The sequence below is a fragment of the Temnothorax longispinosus genome, chromosome 5 (assembly GCF_030848805.1).
Source record: "Temnothorax longispinosus isolate EJ_2023e chromosome 5, Tlon_JGU_v1, whole genome shotgun sequence".
Classification (NCBI taxonomy): Eukaryota; Metazoa; Arthropoda; class Insecta; order Hymenoptera; family Formicidae; genus Temnothorax; species Temnothorax longispinosus.
In genome coordinates, this window is record NC_092362.1 from 23,746,803 (window position 1) to 23,767,241 (window position 20,439).

Consider the following 20,439-nt stretch of genomic DNA (forward strand, 5'->3'; position numbering starts at 1 on the left):
TACAATCGCGGTTGAAGCTTTATCGTCAAGATTATTAGCGCGTCCTCTCCATTGATAATATTACCGACATTTCTATTGACGATTGATCGCGGTGCTCAAATGCTCATTACGATCGACAGTAAGTTTAGGGCAAAGATCACATACGTGAACCTCACTTCCGCCGAGAACGCGTCGCTTCCTAATCTTGCAACGATCATCGAAACTTGGAACGTGTCTTAACCGTCGAAACTTTACGGAGGTCGCGGTCTGTCGAACGCGAAACAAGAGCTCAGAGCCGGAGCAAGAGACAACGACAAGTCTTCCTCCGCGTCACAATGCGATAGGAAGCCAGGGGTTTCGAGGCGTTTCGCAGTTAGTCGGCGTCAGGAGATGAAGGCGTAAGTAGGTAAGAAAGTTATTTCCCGACCGGACACGCTCTCAACCCTTCCCCGAGGACCGCGTCGCGTCGCGGTGATGCGGTTTGTACGCGCCGGCAACGGCGTCGCGACGCCGCCGGAGGACTCCTCCCTCGCCGTCACACCTCCGCCGTAAATCGTTTAGATGTCGTAATTACGCAGTGTCGCAGGGGCCGAGGGAGTCGAGTATCAAAAATGGAACGAGACGAAAGAGCGATTTTATGCGAGCGCCACCGCCCGCCGCCCGCAACCCGTCGCCGCGCCGCGCGCCGCCGAGTCCGCACCGTCCGCACGTTCGCGCAGAGCCTCCCAGTTGGGATTATGTTGCCGTAATTTATTTGTATCGCGCAGATTTTTAATGGTGCATTAACTGTGTATTAAATTACCAGAATTTGACCGAGAGGAATTCTGCGTATGAAACGCGACGATTTTAAAATATTTCGATCCCGAAAATAATACGCGCGCGATGTTACACGTTTATATGGACTCTTATGACTATAATTTTATGACTAAAATTTCTTTTTAATTTAATATAAAATAAAAAATAAATGTGCTTTTATATATTATCATTACGATATTTTGCTCTTTCATTGTTCGATTGACATAACTATGACACATCAAGATTTAAAACTTTAGTATTTTGAACTTCCTGTTGACAACGCCTGGCGTCATGAATAATTCTAATAGATGAATTAAAATAGCGCACAGAGGCCAAAGCGAAACTTATTTTAAATAGCAAAAATTATTTACTTATTCCCCCATTGGCGCTGAAATCGCCTGGAATCGGTGATCGCCAATGCTGCTGCACTAAATACAGATCAGTGACGTCGTGTAACGCATCCCGTTCACGTAAAGATAACGCATCGCGCCTCATTGTTCCCTTAAGCATCACGTCAACGCGTCGCGTCGCAAATCGTCATCGTTACAACACAGCAAACTACCGCATCCGAGTGTCATTTACTATTGAAGGCAGCCCAGCCGTGATACGCTAAACTTAGCATCGGGCACAACGCGTCTCTACAAAGGAAATGACGGGCCTCGCTTTATACCTCATACGCTGCCGCCGGGGAAACTATCGCGTTGACGTATATGCATTGGCAACGACGATAAATCGCACGGTCAAACGAGGAATTATGCCTCGAATTACGGCGCCCATCGCCGCCCAAATATACGCGTAAATACACGCCCTCGCGTACGCGGTGTAGATGGATCAAATGGAATCTGTTTAATCCCTTACCTAAGTCTACCCCATTTCAGATTTTAATCCTCTCGGCGTATCGCTCTCTCTCTCTCTCTCTTCGGTCATCTTTCAATCGTCGCTGTAGTCGACGGAAACACCGATAAAAGTTAACTTTTGTCAATTATTATACGTTCACCTTACAAAAAAAATAATTTTTTGGCAATTTCGAGACGGCAAATTATTTTTCACTTCCCGAAAGCAATTATATCCGGGTGCAATCGAGGGAAAGAAAAAAGGTGAAAGGGGGGGATATTTTTTGCCTCAACGTTGTCGCGCTCCGAGAATCGGACCTCACATTGACGCGTACCGATACGCGCTTTGTTATTTAATGTCTTCACTCGTCGCGAGGTATATCGACTAGAACGCGACGACGTCACGCGACGCTGGTTGTGCCGTGCACACGACAACGCGGCGGGACAAACCGAGAAACGCACGAGAGAGAGTTTACAGTAATACCGCACCGCTCACGCAACCGGCGCGACGCGGGCGGCGCGGCGACGTCTGCGTGCGTTTCGACGAGGAAAGCCGATCTACATGGAGCGCACCTCCGTGTCGCAATAATTCAGCGGTGTACGTTTGTGTAACGTAAAATGATTCCTGGAGGCGCGATTTGAAGAATAACGATGTTTTGCATCGTCAGATAAAGCCTATACATAGTGCCCGCGAGAGAGTTGCCGCGGCCTTGCGCGAAACCAAGAACAAGCGCGATTGGTATCGTATGTGTGTGTGCGTCGCACATGTAAAATCACGATGACCAAACTGCGCGCGCCGTGCCGCCTCCATTATCTGCAAAATAACCGTGCTGTTTTATCCGAAACGTTTATATTTTATGGTATCTGCAATTTATATTTCAATACAATAACCGGGATAATGAATAGTTCTCACGGAACGCAAATTCTATCAATTATCCAGCTAACTGTACTCCAATGAGAATGATACTGCAATGACCAAATGAGCTTTAAGAAATACATTTTATACATGTATTTATTCAAAAATGAATAAACAACGACTTATAGATATGCTAGTCTAATTTATATTACTCACTTAAAATATAATATTCAATTTAATTTCGTAAAAAAAAGAATAAAAAATATAACTGTATTTCCATTATTTGTCTTCATTTATATGTATATATTTGTTTCGCAAAGTTACTATTCTTATTTTATAAAAACCGAAAAAAGAATTCTCATGTAACGTCATGCAAGAATTAAAGATTTAAATACGCGGTCGTCAAATATGAGAAAAATAGTATTTGGAGAATCTCGGTTATTCTCGAAGACATTTAGCCGCGAGCAGGTCACTCGTCATCCCCTCACCAAAGACGGCGCTCTCGGAAGGATACGGAAGCACGTGCGCGTTCTTATCACGGTGTCACCGGGCGGAATAAAAATAAGGAGATGCGGCGTGTTACGTAGAGAAACGTGAGATTTTCAGTGGCACGGTTGGAAAATTGTGCGGGGAAGGAGGCAATATTCCACGATATTCCACGAGACAAACGGAGACGAGAGTATAGCTAGGCATTCGTGGACGAAGGAGGAAAGGATGCGCGTCGGGGGAGGGGGCGCGCACATGTACGTTGAAACACGTGTGAAAGGGAGAATAGGAGAGACACGACGAGCGACGAGGGAACGGACAAAAGAGAAGGCGAGAAACACGGAGAGAGAGAGAGAGAGGCGCTCGAGGAGTTTAAAGGCTAAATGGCCGGGATGCGCGCCATGCATAACAATTAGCCTGGGAAAATCATGAAAACGTTGCGGACCTCTTTTGACTCCGGAGAACTAGCCCCCGGTACCTCTACTACCCCTCGAGAAAACCGTTCCCCACCCCCGAGGCGCCCACCGCTCGACGGAAGCACGCCGAGATAACGGAGAGTTACACTCCCTTCCTTTAACCCTTTGCCGCGGGTTCTCGTCGTGCAGAAGGAACAGCGGTTCTCAACGCATTTCTCGACGCAACTCTCCCTAATCAATTCTTTGTAAAAAGCGCTGTATTTAAAAAAATGTCGGAAAAAATGACTTATGCGTTCGATCAATTACGTAATAAACGAACACCATTAAAAACAATTAGGACCTCATCTGCGCTGCTATACTATGCGTCACTTGTAAAGTTGTGAAAAAAATATATATGCAATTTATATAGGATACGAATAAATATTAAAGATATCGTTGAGATGCAATCAAAGTGATCAAAACACATTCCTTAAAATAATATAATTCTGTTAGAATAACCTATGTGCTAGAATAATATTGCCCACAAGTGCTAAAACACTTATGCTAATGCATGTTAACAAACTCTTACGTTGTACATTGTAATAGGCGACGACGTCAACAATATCACACTATTTATGCTACGACAGAGTTGTATATGATGGACGTAAGCCGGAAATAAGGCACTCGAGACAAAGGACGAATAGAAGGGTTGATATCGCGTCATCTTAAGGAGCCAGGTACCATCAGGGATGCACGCACGTACGGGCATATTAGGGCCGGGATAATATATGGGTTTCCTTCTAGGCAAGGTGCTTCTTAACGTGATTTACGTAATCTTACAATACGGCGTGCCGGGTTACATCGGCCACCGAATATATTTAACGCGATTTCTCGCCGAAAGCATTCTATCGCCTTAACGTCTTGTGATATTAACCTCTCGATACTGCCGAATATTCCATTTCATAATGAAAATTACGTAAAAATATTATATATTACGTAATAATTTACACTCTTAAATTAATCGCCATCATCAACGTAATTTTTTGACAGCGTAAAAGAAGGTTAAATCGAAACTAATATAAGCGACGTATATGTAATTTCATAATGATAATAACAAGTACAAATAATTAATTTTAAATGTAAAACGTATTCAAAAAGTTAATTTTTATTTTCTATTTTGAGAGCACTCCTGTTTTCTGTGAAAATACCGCTATCTTGTTTTTGTAAACTAATTTCAAGATTATATTCAAACATTTGGCAAAGATGCAAATAAATAAAAAATTAATTTATCTTGTATAAAATAATCTATAACCACTTGCAATAAAGTATTTCAGAAAAAGTTCCTCTAGTGTGTAGTATTTTACAAGACTCCATTCTAGTATAATATTCTTACATGCGTCATCTCCGTTAAAAAAACTGACGCTTCAAATGTTTTTGCGTAAGCATGATCACGTTTTAAAACGTTAGAAAGAGAGAGAAAGAGATCAGATATTATATCATATTTATTCATATACATCCTGATAAATCGCATTTAAATTTAAGCGACGTGTTTATGTAAACATTAATCATTGAAAAATTTTCTTATTAGCTTCCTCGCACTAACAATATCGGTTTATAGTCCGGCGCAGCCATTATTGACGTCAGCGCAATTTTTTGCACACACGTACGTATAAAATATGTATATATGCAAGTTATTTACAACGGAAGATCAGCTTTTCGCGATACTCCGCGATGGAGCACACGATATCGATTACGTTTCTCCTCATCTCTCGTCGTTATAATACGATACGTCGCGCGTGATATAAAACGATCTTGTATTTGAGACATGTTACACGTCTCGAGCTGACGAAATTGTTAAATCTGCGTATTAGGCGGAGAGTATGCGTAATTCAACACAATGCTAGCGAGAATAGAGCGTATCTACGAACACCCACTTAATCTCATGGCCTAAACAGGAAATCCTCCTCTCGGATAATTGCGTGACTAAGTTAAATCTGCAAACGACTAAAGCTCGCTCAATTAATCTATTACGAAGATGGCTTAGATATTATCGCGGACGATTTGTCGTTGCAACTTTTTGTAAGCTACCTTGAAAAGCGTGATTATTAGCGCTTTTAGCGTAATACTATTTTTATTTTCTATTGCAAAAACTAGCTGCAACATGAAATGTTAATTATTTCATCTTATACTACAATTACATCCTCCAAGAAAAAAATTATCTTTATTAGTTTGTCTTATAAAGTTTTCTTCACTTATATAATGTGATAAGCCATTACAAAACATCTAATTACTTTATATAAATATAAAACAAGAGCACACACAGATCGTACATCTTTAAACACGACACACTTATATTAAACCTTTCCGATCGGCGACGATAAACGGCGGATTTATGCGTCCGCATAATTTGCATGTATAAATCCATACGTGTTATTTCATAAGCATAAATCTTCGCCAGTATAAGGTATTATACGTACGCTACGCACATGAATTCGCAGGCGTCGAAAGTGTACCGGAACAAAAAGATCCTAAGAGAAATTGCGTGGTGAACTGAACGCGTACGCATACGTACGCACGTACGTTTGTTTCCGTGCGTGCAAGTGAATGTATCGGCGCGCACGGTGAGATGACGTAGCGCAAGAACGCAACGCTTATCTTGCATAGAAACGTGCCCACGTGCGTGCGCGTGAACACACGCACGTGATTTCCGAACCAGTATTTCGGTGCGCGTATTATAGTTTTACGATATTTTCACGCTGCGTGCGCGCGCGCGTTAAGTACACTCGACCTGAAGCATGTCAGGACGCAGTTATTCGTTTGAAATTGCCGGTCGCTAGTCGGACTTGAGCGCAATTGAACGAGCACGCTCGAAAATAATGCGAACGTGTGCGTGGGTACGCACACGTCACCGAGGATGGCGCGTAGTCTTCCTTAAACCCGCAGAAGGAAACACCGGTTGAGCCGGTTCTGACGCAGAAAATCAAAGTAAATCGAATTAAACGACGTTCTGCATTGTTCCGAAACATCCTCGCATACCAGCATCCTTGATGCCGAAAAATAAACTTGATATTATATGTATAAATATAAGCAGATGAATAAGACGATACGGAATGAATCGCACTGGTAGCATTAAAACAAAATTTTCGGTTTATAAATACTTATAATACGTTTTTATTTCTTTAATACCATAATATAATATGTTGCAAGGAAGATTTAATGCAATATCTGACAAGCTAGCAAATGTTCAATGTTTCCTGCTTGAAGCGGAGACGAGTTAATTTCACGTTGTATAACACACACATACACACACAAAAGCAAATTAATCTTACTCATGCTCCACGGAAGAAAATGAATAGTGCAAGAAGTACGAAAAATACAAATTCAAAGGTCGTTTGCCCCAATGACCAAGTTTTAAGTCTTTTAATGAAAGGTATCCCCGGTCTAAACTTGTTTAGATATGTAACGGACATGTTGCACAACGGTAAATCCTTGTAGTTGAATTAAGTGCACGTCATTATGACAAATAGATTACACCTGGAATACTAGGTGCATGCGATATTACGGACATCATGCTGACTCATATAATGAAAAAATTGTAAAAGCCTAATCTCGAAATAATATTCTGCTGATTAAGTAGACTTATACTGCAAGCTGACGCAACGAGGTATACATATTTAATCATAATGCAACACTGCAAAACTTGATAATTAAAAAGATTCTTATCAATAATGCAAGATCACATGGAAAAGTATCACAAGCCGCGTTCGGAGTTTAAAAGGTATATTATTATGCGACAAAACTTTATCGCTTGTAAAAAGGAATATTGAAGTATAGGTACATGAAAAGTTATAATTATTACTATCTTTTACCTCGCATGTCATAGTTAAAGACAGCTTTAAGATATCAGAGAAATACTTATATATATATATTTATATATACACATTGCACATATATATATAAAATTTATTTATTCCGTAAGGTTCTTAGACTCACATGTGATACTTTTTCCGATGCTTTGTAATGACGTACTAAAGAGTTTAATGTTTCAAGGACCGTTTAAGGGGATGGACGTTTGTACTACACGATTAAGGTTCGGAAGGATCGGTGTTGCAACATTGAAAAGCCCTGTTTATAACTGTGCACTAGAATTACTCCGGAGCTGGAATTTTGTCCAACGTAAAGTGCCTCTCGTCGAACTCTCCGCGCGCGACAAAAAGAAAGCGAAAGTGACGCGGGACGAGGATTCGACATTTTTGCCGTCAAGTGTACGTGTGTGTGTGCGCAGTCAGTGGTGGGTGTGCGTATGCGTGTGCCCGGGTTTCGTTCCTCCCATCCGGTTAAAGCAGAACAAAATAAAAGGTGAAACAAAGCGGAGTACGTTTTCCGAGGGAGTTTCATAATACCTTCTTGAATAGAGACACCGGGATAGCCTTACACGCGCATTTATAATATTGTATGTGTATCCACGCGCTCGCGCGCCCGCACGTTCGCGCAAACAATGAGTTTACCTTAAAGCTTGGGGAAAAATGCGGCGCGGCTGGTGACACGTGGTAAGCCCGGAAAATCGACTGCAACACGCACGGGCTGCTACTTCGTTCGGGTTTATGTTGCGGGAACTATTGTTAAGAGTTTCCCTCAAGTGGGAAGAGAGAGGAGGGGGAGGAATACTTTCCTTGATATTGTTATCGAGGACCTCGCGAAAGAACGAGTATTAAATAAAATTAACAACTCCATAAATAAGCATGAAAATAAAATATCAAATTATGTATTAATATAATCAATTAAAGTTACATGATAACTTCTCACCCACGACATATAAACGTTGAGATAATAAGCATTAAATAAACAAAGCTGATATTGTCGCTAAATGTCATGAAAACATAATTTATTACCTAAAATTCGAGTTTTATTCTGAAATGAAAATGTTATTAACACGTAAAATGTATAACACATTTAATCACATTTGATATAATTTTATGATACTATTATGAATATCTTTTTTTCGACTATAATTTAGAGCAATTAGCTTTTTTTTATTTACTTTAAGATATTAGTCTTCAATCACATTTCTATCAAAGTAATATTTTCATAATATATACAGAATCCCAGATAAACTCAAAAATGTTTTTGAAATAATGTCACAAATGTATATAGAATCAATTTCTTCCTAAATTTTCTAAAAAGATTTAATTATACAAAAATGTCTTACTAAAAATAAAGATGTTTCACAGATTTACATCCAAAGTTGTAAATAAATATCATTTCGTTTCTCGGTTAAGTTCAGTTTGAATTAATAAAAATTTTATTTAAGACTTGTTTACAAAAAAAATTAACATCAAATATTTAAAAATTAAAGATATTTTCGATTATTTTACAAGCAAAAGTTATAAATCGACTGCAAGTTGTAAATAAAATTATATTTAATATCTTTTAGTAGCTCTAAAATCATTTTAAAATTGACTGTAACAAAATGCAAATAAAAGAAAATATCAATTAAAACAAGGATCAAGATAAATTATAATTTATAGCATATATTTTTCGTAAAGTATTTAAAATACGAGCAGCTTTGGAGAGCATTCTGTGACGCCATGACTTTATTTTCAGCTTATATTGATTGGTTTGGTATTCCCACAGGTAATACCAATACCAATACTCAGGTCATCGAACTTTGAATATCGAACATTGATCTATTACATCTCTCCAGATTAGTTTCTATGATGAGAATGTGAAAAATGTAAAATAAAAAGTTTCTGAAGCCCTGGAGATTTGAAAATTAGATCATTTGTATTCCTTGTTATAGGAAATCCAATTTTTTTTATAATATATTGTTTGCCGTAAAAAATTGTAATATTATTCCTCACGAGAAATGTAGATGTGTTTAAAATATGATTCATATAAATTTTGCCGCAACGGTGCATAATTAATTACGACTGTCATACATCAGATATGTATGATAATTAGTATAGGTATGTAATTTATTTTCTATATTTTAATACACGCCTTTTTTGATTTAGGAGATTTTCAGACAAACTTAATTTAATATAAAGATAACTTTTAACAAAAAAAAAAAAACAGAAAATAAGGTAGATTATATAAAATAAAATTTCAGGCAATAGAAAAAAGACAGTGTGAAATAAATTTTTATTTATTTGCCAGTTTTTCATATACATATATAAATATACAGGTATATCTGTATATATATGTATATACAAATATAACATTTTGCAAATCTAAATAAAATTTTCTTCTTTCGGTTTAGGACGAATATAGTCACAAAACGAGAAATATATTTCAGATATGCATAAAGATAAATTTTCCTTTTGATACTCACGAAGCAATAAGACCGATCAATGAGTAATTTCATATATTCTGATTTATGCATACTCGCGAAGAGTTAACTCACAAACTTAGCTGATTTCTAAAATCGTTCGTAAGATGTATAAAACATCTCTCGCCTATACGTCATTCGCATCAAGGAACACCGCACCGTGGGATTTATTCCTAACTCCTTGCTCTCTAAATGCCGTGAAAAAAAATGCTACTGCAACGCAATACGAATTAATGAGAGTCGAGCGGCAGCGCTGGGAGCGTGAACGGACGACACAAATCGAAAGTCGTTCCACTCGAAGTTTGAATAGCGTGCCTGCTTTGTTTGCGAGTCGAAACGATGCAGGAACAAACGATTAATCTCCATTGAAAACAAAAGAGAAAGGAAGCGTTCAAATGCGTGCGAACTGCACGCGGGGCTCGACATCACCGAGGCGCGATTGCCGGCTATTTATACGAACGCGACTCTGTAAATCTCGCGCTTCAAATGACTGGCCGCGGATTTTATCAGGCAGCATGATTTTATTTATAGAAAAGCGATGATAATGACGACTACGAGGCATGTGAGACACGCGCAACATGGCATGATTTGTCGATATACGTAATAGATAGTGTCGCCAATAAATAATTTTGATATTACTGCTTTGTTGAAAGCATCGACCGTTTAATTACTCGTATAGCATAAATACTTGCGTGATGCTTACAAGATATAAACTTCAACGTTAATTTATAACTGTGAATCAAAGCAATTTTTAATTATTAAAAGACAAAACGTGAAATGTAGGACAGAAATCGTGTATTTAAATTTTTAGGAAAGTATCTTTTAATGACCTTAACGAGAAATATCACATATCGAATGTTTACGCCGTTACGCTTAAGAAACGCATCTCTCGCAAGTAATAAATGAAACAATCGGGTATTCACGCTTTATCATTGTGAAGGCAAAAATAAGGATAAAAGTTAAATTAATTGAATGGCAGTGCATCACGGTGAAGACGTATTTAAAAGATAAAACATTCGAAAAATAAATTTAAAGAGACAAATTAAAAAAAAATTGCAAATTAAGAAAAATACATAAGCAAAAACGATACTCTGATATAAAACAACATGGAGAAAAAGAATTATAAGTTTTGCTAATTTTAAATGTAAAATATATAAAAATAAAAATATAACAGCAAAATCCAAAACATTTTTATTTGACATTTTTATATTCAAATGCGTTTTCATAAAATATCGAGTGAAATATAAAGAAGCAGTAAAAGATAAGCAAAATCTTTCTTCGTTATAATAATCTGTAATAATCCGAGCAAAATTAATCTCCATAATAGTAACATCGAAACAATTATAGATCTACGAACGTTTACAAGTAGCATTTTACTTAGGTCCATTCAGGTCAATCGGCCTCTCAAAATAGTCCTTTAAAAATTTAGCAATCTATCGGAATTCTCGACTATCAAACGTTAAACTTCTAATCTAAACTAGTTAGCGCAAAAATAGCCTAGCCGCATCACGAAGCGCGGCGACAGCTGCGCTAATCCCACGATCGCGAAACACATTCGCGGATTCGCGCGCGTACCACGCCGTACGGCGATCGAACGCGGCCAAAATACGATTTTTCGCGCGGCCTTCGTGAGAGGCGAGAGAGAAATCGCGGCATAGCCGCAGGTGCCATTCGCGCACAAGCTTTGCACAGCTGATTCTTGCGCGGGGCCGGACCGCCAGCTGAGAGTCAAGGTCAAGTCAAGGTCAACCACGGAAAACGTGAACCGTGGCGCGAAAGAGAGGAACGCGCCTGAATCCCCGTGCGCGCGCGATTTCCCGGCACAATCGACACGCGGCGCGAAGTATCCGCGCGCGCGCTGTCGCAGGGACACGCTTTAATAACAACGCATTGTTAACAACAGCCCGACAATAGTTTCTTTTGATAATACGAACCGCATGGCATGGCGTGGAGTGGCGTGGCGTGGCATGGCGCGCCGCCGCGCCGCGGGCTTATGTGTATGCGGCAGCAGTCCATTATCGTGGCAGTTCAATGAAATCTTTAAACGACCGTCTCTCTTCATTCCGCCTGTATCAGTTGTTTGCACGATGCTGTTTGCGTCGTTGTCGCTGGAACGAGCTTTTGTTCGCCTGATGCGTGCATTTTTTTTTGCTCCTCACCGAGTGACAATACCTCCCGTCGAATTTGCATAAACGTGTCTCTCTTGACGCGCGCGACATGGAAGTTGTCCGTTAAACAGGACATATTGAGGTTTCACGCGGTATTAACCTTTCTCCACGCGTTTTTCCGCGAGCTTTTCAATAGAGATTATACTTGAACGATAAAATTATGTAGAAATATATATGTGAAGTGTTTAATAAAATTCATTTGCGTCAGAACAGATACAAAATAAAGAATCAATCATATAAAGACGCAAAATATCATATCTAATGTCTTGTTATTTTTAACGCAGTATCACGAATAATTAATAACAAATATATTACAACGGATATATTAGGCAGAAATATACATTAATATTTCGTCTGGCAAATAAAAAAAAATTTTTTAACTTGATTGAAACTGCAACTTGTCAGATAATTACACGCAGAAAACTTCAGAATAAGGATAGACACGAAAGCGTAAGTCTAATGTGTCGTCGACGTTTTTAAACTTTATTACTGTCATTATCAGTAGCGAAGAACGTTATACGGTAGCTAACAGCAACGTATATACCTCCATCCTCGACAAACAATTCAAGATGGTAATTTAGCAAATTTGTTACACTGGTAAATGCATTTGCAGCTGACGCAGTATTGCAGAAAGATGCAAAATGCCGACATGTTGCGGCAATTGCAGCATTGAAGAAAGTTTTTGCGGTCGTTCAGCGATTATAATGTGTTATGTGCGTCAATGGTTTATACTCGAATATCTTCATGTCATCTTTCATTCCTATTCGCGCGTTTAGATTTATCCTTATAACTTTATTACCTTCATTGTATACAGCTATTTTCCGTTTATAGTGCTTTTGCGTAGAGGCATTGTGAGTGTACAGTATTACGTATGATTTTACAATATATTTTTGTTGGCGCGTGCGATATTGGCCGGAGACGATAGTTCATTATAAATGATTACCACTATTTCCTTAAGCAGCTTATAATTTGTTAAATATTACAAGAAAATGATATTGTTGTATTAATGTCAATTATTAGATATTATCATTTTCTTAGGTATTAAAATTTTTCTTCCTTTATATTTGCAATGATTTGTTCAAAATCTTCTATCAGAATATGATTTTTTTATGTCAGTATAATTATATAAGCTGTTCTTGCAAGGAGATAATTTAAAATTTTCAAGATTGCGAGCATATACTTGCATCGCTATCACAGTAATTTGTTAACGAAGCGCGTCAGTGGATGACAAAATATTACAAGATAATTTAATTTATTTGACATTTATTACACATTTTAATTTCTTTCAGTAAATTAAAAAATGTACGGTAAAAAGCAAATAAAAATTTAATTAGTTATAAAAGCGTAACTGAAGAATGTCTATAAGTTAAAGAATCCAAGAGTAAAAAGAATCTTTAATTCCATAGATTGCGCACGATTTTTGAAATTCCACGACAAAGTTACGAATCTAATGTTGCGGTAAAACAATTTGCCTTAATGCATCGATTATACGTGAAGAGCAAGACGTAGATCCCCCCACGTCTCCCCGGTGAACGGTGCAACATAATTCCAACAGGAAACAAATTCCTACATTTCATGTATTGTGAGCTAATGCTTGATACTTATCGAGGTAAGAAAGTAATGAAGTTTAACGGGAACCGCGGCGAGATGAACGCATACGAAATACACTACGCTCCGTGTGTACATGATGGAGGCAATTTTATTTTGCATGCGAATGGGCCCAATCATTCCGCAATCCAGCTAATTCAAGAAATAATTGCGAGAAACGACGGCAATTCCTCAACTCCGTGACAGAGTTTTGAATGCGCGGCGCAGTCTCGCGGTTTTCCCCGTTATTCGCTTCACCTTACTAGTTGACGCACAGCTTGGCTATAAATAACCATCTGTTTACTCGTTGCTGCTCGCAAGCACTTTTTAATGCATCCTACTCCCCGCGAAGGTCTAAAAGTACGGACTGAACAACGTATATGTACGAGATATCACGACAATGCAAGGTTGTAAAAGCGGGAAAACCCGCTCCAATTCATACGAGCGCTGGAACGCGTTGGAAATATTATTTCCGCGCGCAATCGTTTACTTGAGATAAGAGAATCTATTGTACTTTTATTCATATTACAACACACGCATTTTATTGTGCTTAATTTAATTTTCGTAATCATCATCAGAAAATTCCACGTTATTTTATTCCAAGACAAGACAAGACGTGTTATTCTAAGGCAATACGAACTCCGCCGTAAAATTACATGACACGTGGCTATAAACAAAATAAGATTAACTTCTTATCTTCAGCTATAAAACGATCGTAACTTGGAGCAACTAATGGAAACCTACTTTAAGTAATCTTAGTTCTGTTAACACGGGGGAATCGTGCGCGCGAACACTTTACATGCTACGTGTATGTTTATTTGAAAATTATTATCGGGCGGTTATCGTTTTAATACTTATCATCTATAATATCTTCATGACAATTTCGACTTTACGCGCGTCATTTACACGATGCAATAAATTTTACACGGCTAGCAGCGAACTAATATGAAATTTTAATAATCCCTAATGATAAATTAAACGTAAAAATTGTTTTTTTAATTTCTCAAATATAAGCAAATTTAGAAAAATTAGAAAAATTACCGTAGGAACAAGTGTTCAGTTTGTATCGATACGTTTCAGCAATTGAAATAGAGAAGCAGCAAGACAAAAAATTCGTTTAATCGCGTTAGAGATAATTGCATTAATCACAAACGTGATGACAATTATATCCCGAAGATGGATACTTTGCCTCTATTTTCCTAATATTTATTATTTAACGCTAATGTGTTAATCCGTTTGAATCATTCCCCAACGAACAATAACTGTCTTTCACAAAGATTGATCACGATTGAGAAGTAACAGTTTTAATTTGACGTTTGAATGTTTGACCCTGTGTATGGACGTTGGTACAATAAATAATTACGGACAATTTGCGGAGCTCCGCGTTTCCAGACAAGACTGCAGGCACGAATTTCGCCGATTAATCGTCTGGCACGAATCGTTAAACTGTTCAGATTCGATCAACGAGATCAAATCGACGACCGATCCAATTAAACGTTTTCTCCCATTGCGCGCTTGAATCGAACTCTCGCCCGGTGATCGATCCGGCTGACGCGGCGGGATCGATAGTTAAAACGTTATTAAACAGTCCCGCAATAGTTTATTAAACATCAATATAACGTGAAGAGGGGTAATTGTGCGCGAGTTTTCGAATCTTTTAATATTACAATAAGCGTTGCATATATCCGACACGTATATTTTCTGCTGTATAAATCTATTGTATAATGACGCTTGTCTGTACAGTATTCTAGTTCTTTCAATTTTTCCTTAGTTTTCTTCGAATTTAACAGTTTTTCTTCACGCGTTATTTTTTTCTTGCTCGTATTCGAATTAAAATAATTTTAATCGACACACTATTGTAATTTATTTACGCCAATTTTACCATTTACTTATTTTATTATAATTGATAAAAATCTAAAAATCTGTTGCGAGAAATTATTTTAGCCTAGAAGAAATGCCGGGGAAGAACAATTTATTCATTGCAAAGTGTCTATTTGCAATCACTTTGTTCTACTCGAAATTAACTGCTTGACCACGTCAAGCTATAATTATTGCGGATTATCTAATTATATAATCGATTTTTGCTGTCACAACTAAGATTAGGCTCGATTAATCTTACGCAATAATTTCTATGTAAGAATTCCTTTGCTCAGTGCATAGATTTCACAATCGCATTCAACCTTTGACCCGGTGTATTAACGTATATTTTCTTGTAGAAGGCAAAGAAAGAGTGATTGAAGGCTTTTAAAGGAGATCCGAACGTTCGTTCCGAACCGACCAATTAAACGTCTTTTTTCTAATACGCTCGAATCGAACGCACGACACGTCCATCGAACTCCAATTGATTAAACTGTCATACATCGTGCACGTGCGTACGCACATGTTCCACGTGTTGCTGCACTCCAGATTCCGTAAACGGCGCGAGAATATGGAACGGATTAAAAGGTATACCACAGTAAACAGCTGCTTACGTAATAATTTACTCGACACAATTATTAGTCCAGAAATACTACAATATTGAATATATTGATTATATGTTAGTTCAGATGAGAATGTTTTTGTCAAATCTCATCATAATATAAATACGCAAATTTATTTTTAAATACTTTAAATATTGAAATCTTAAGAGTAACTCGAAACAGATTTTGCAATTATAACAACTCGGGTAAATAAATAAATAATTACAAGATTCAGTGCCATGCAATCTGACGTGCTTTTTCGAGACTGTTTTATATTATTAAGGGTCAGTTGAGAGAATTCAATTCATATTAATTCGCCCGAGTTCTAAAAAAAGAACGAGCTACCTATCATCGCAAGCTCCGTTGCTGGAAACAGTAATTGTTCCTAAGAAACAAATAGCTGGCTTGCATTAGTCAGATATTCTTATCTGGGAATAATGTTTCTGCTCCATTCGACACTTTCTTCCCGCGCTCCGGTTTACTATACTTATATCCGGACGGTGCAACGCGCGACGCGGTAGATTCGCACGAATCGGACGGGTTCGAATTGGCAGACGGACAGGCGATGGTCAGAGGCTGTCTCTCGCGGGGATAATTAATTGGCCGCTCTTAAATTTGGAATACCCGGAAAGGTGTTTGTAAGCTCGACGATTTATGAGCGCAACGTAGTCGTGATAATGAGCGGATAATGGACGTGCCGAGAGCAGAGTTTTCTTAAAAGGAGGCGCTCGCTCGCGCGAGCGAGCAATTAGAGAACGTGTGCGTATATAGCGTCTCATAAATCTTAATAAAAGCCGCAAGTAACGATTGCTCACACACGGTTTGCCGCAAGAAGATAATGATTCACGCGAGCGGCCGCCAATACGCGCGGATAATTCCTCCGTTAGGTTACTCGCCGCGCTAACAGCGATTTCCATTTTCTCGACGACACGTCGCCGGGGACAATCGTCGCGCTCCTAAGGAAACATTATTATCACATTCTGATTTCTTCGTGTCACGCTGATCGAGTTCACGGTTACGAAATTGCGAATGGCCGTGTTATAACATTGTGTGTTCCACGTATCGCGAATTTCGGCGTGATTACGTTTCACCGTGTGATGTACTTGACGCAAAAGAGCAAGGTTCTCGCGTAATCCATGGCCTTTGTATGTTTTATTGACATTTAAACCGGAAGCAAATAAGCACGTTTTGCTACTCGCGGCGGTTACACTCTGTGAACTGCTTTAGATAACTTATCAATTATCTCGCTCCATGAGAGGACGTTAAATTACATTGTAGCGTTCAGTACAGTACACAAGAAGAACATAATCACAGTATTGACGATTACTTAGAAAAAAGTAGCGTGATAAATAATATTTTTACATTTTCTTTCTCTAAACATAATTGACCGAAAAGGTCTCTATTTTAACAGCTAATATTATGCTGTCTTGAATATTTTACTAATATTTAATAATCATGATTTTAAATAAAACGATTTATAAAATTTTTGTCAAAGCGTATGTAGCCTCGTGGCAACACGCTCGTCAAAATCAATCGATCAAAACATGCACGCTGATCGTAACCTTTTGGCACCGACTACATTGGCAGGCTATTCGATAACACGTATACGTAACCAGAGAAATCGCCTTTAGCATCAACAATAGTTAGCATCCGGTCGGCCGATATTAAAATTCTCAATTCGAAAAGACAGCGAGACTCAGGGCCGATATCACAGTCTCCGATTAACGTGATCCTCCGATTAAACTCACTATTCGTCTCTTTCTATGGGGACAGTTAAGAAAGAGATGCAGAGTGAGTTTAATCGGAGGATCACGTTAATCGGAGACTGTGATATCGGCCCTCAGATCAACAGATTATTCCTATATATATATATATATATAACATTTGCGTATTTTTGCTAATAGTGATTGTGTCAGAGTTAATATAGTATTTTGTCGTTTGTCTATATAGGTGTTTCGAATAGTTACGCTTGAGTTGTAACCAATCGCAACGAAATGATAATTCATGTAAAATACACTTACCGATTTGCCTGAAACGTGCAAAACGTGTGATTATTTTCCCCGGAAATGCGCGTATTCCTCCCCACTATGCAATACTCACTCTTCTTCCGCAATCACAAACGACGCGTAACGCACCGTGTCACTCTGACGCACTAAATAATTACAAATTCGTCTATTGCTCGTTAACGAATCCTCCTCTTTTGCACGTCGTACATTATATTGCACTTTGTTAACACGCTGCGACTGTCGTTGTTCAACAACTTGATATTACAAAATATTGCACAAAAATTAATGCCTGCTGTATTTTTTTTTTGCATCGAAAAATTATACGCTCAACAGCCCAAAGATTTCCTCGAATTTTTATAATTTACGTCAGTTTGCATCAATGATTGATTTTGCGTTTCTTATTATTTAAAATTAGCGTAAAAAAGAATTATCCAAGTAAAAAGATTGCCGGTAAATGCAAATTATAATACGAGTAAAGCGCTAGTTAAATTCCAGGAACTGAATGTATATTGAGAAGAAATGACGGACGTACTGCTTTTAAACTGGCCGGCAATCACTCATTATCAACTCATCGTGCTCCGATGTAAAGTGTCATCATAATTTTCTTCTGACTAGAAAAACTGTCACTCTTTTTAGGTTAGGCGATATCCAATTGCCTATGCTTTTCTTATATCCTCGTCTATAGATTGCACCGTCACAAAGTTTATCATTGCACCGACACTCACGACGATCATCGACACGGGATAATTAATTAAGCAAACGAGTCATTAACTCACGCACACAATTCAATTAACGATTCAACGAATTAACCGTCTCGACACGTCGAGAGACGCGCGCGGTTGACGTTTTCATCGCCGCGCCCGCGCCGCAGCAAAAATTCACGTGTACAGCGCGGTATGTTTTATCAACAAAAGCACTGTTCCTCTTCCTCTCCACTTCTCTCTCTCCCTTCGCTCATTTTTCTCTCTCTTTTTCTCTTTCTTGACACTGGCGAAACCGGCCGAAGCGAATCCGTCGTGCCGCGCCGAACGGCCCCGAGATCTCTCTCTCTCTCTCTCTCTCTCGCTTCCGAATTTCGGCGGGTTTTCGAATCGAACCGCCGCCGCCGCCGCCACCGCCGCATAGGAGGCCGCAGCAGCTCGAAGGACCCGGCGCAGCAGGTACGATCGTCCGGCGGCTCCCCGCTCGAAGCAGCGCGGCGCGCGCGATTTGATAAGTCGGGAACACGCGGAGCCGAGACGCGCGACGCGTTATTACTCCTTTCCGAATCGGTCGGAGCGGACGGACGTGCACGGAAAACGGAGCGCGCAGCGACGACGGGCGGACGGACGGAGTGAACGTACACGAGCCCGCTTGACTGTGTCTGCCTGGCCGCCTGCCTGACTCCTGCCTCCTGCCTGCCTGCTTGCCTGCCTGCCTCGTTCGTTCGGCGGCGAACAGCCCGCGGCCCCCACGTTGTTTGTCTCGCGAGTGGCCTGTTTACATGTTGACTCTCTGTTTACGCGTTTTCCGCCTCCCTCCCGTGCCGCGCTGGTCCGCGGCTTCCACCCCTCTCGCGGCCTGGCACCGCGCAATTCCCTCTCCCCCGTACTCTATCATTCTCCTTCTTCGTCAGTGTCATTGGCGGTCTGGTCCCTCTCTCTTTCTCTTTGTTCGCCCCCCCTCTCTCTCTCTCTCTCTCTCTCTCTCTTTTTCTGTCGCGACACGAGTATTCGCGATGCCGAATAAAGCCCGTTTTACACTGCCGTGCTGATAAAATTATCGGTTAATCCGAAAGATGAATGTGTCTTAGTGAGGAATCGCATGATCCTGTTTGAATTACTTATTTAGATAATCCTCCGAAGTACGTGTCTTCAGAGACAAAATATCGTGACTGCAGAATTATGATATGATGTCTACTACTTTTTATCGCAATGTTTTGAGGTTTAAATTTCAACCGTTGACAATATTTAATTCGGACCGATTCAAAAAAATGACTAATGAAATGTACATTCCGTATTTCATTATAGATATTCTTAACTCTACAATTCTAAGTCCAATATTCTAAAATGATTATCACTTTTTTATCAATTGTAACGCACAAAGTTGCAAAGAGAGTATTTTAATCTCTCTATAACTCGAAATACAACACGTGATTATCCAAGTTTTATTCTTGAAACTTCAAGTTGATAATACAACATAAAAACCGATTTATCAATTCTGACCGTTCAATATTTGTTGTTTATTTCGCGAATATATCGGAATGTACAAAATGTCAGCCAAGTAGATATGACCTACTTAGGCAAGACTAGACGTAGTTAACTTAGCTAATAAAACAACTGCACTCGTATATCTTTTATTTCAAACTCGGTCGATGTTATTTTGGTAACTCCGAGAGAGCTTTTTTGCTATTTACTTTGAATTATTCGTTAATAATATAAAAAGAAAAACGAGCGGATAGCTTTTATGTTTTATGCTTTTTATTATTGTATCTGGATATTTAGTACATCACCGTCACATGTCTATGGTCTATGGACATTAGTACAACTACGTATTATTTATGTTATA

The 20,439-nt window shown here is 39.0% G+C and overlaps 1 protein-coding gene across 16 annotated transcripts in view; it reads right to left on the minus strand.

The window, feature by feature from the left end:
- Positions 1-20,439, minus strand: part of Foxp (forkhead box P) — a 290,869-nt gene that overhangs the window by 226,459 nt on the left and 43,971 nt on the right. The window contains exon 1 of one of the 16 annotated variants that reach the window (XM_071779925.1): positions 17,908-19,521. The exons of the other annotated variants lie outside the window; for them this stretch is intronic. The gene's annotated coding sequence lies outside the window, so the exon portion shown is untranslated. Of the gene's footprint in view, positions 1-17,907; positions 19,522-20,439 lie in introns of those variants that run through there. 16 annotated transcript variants of the gene reach the window in all.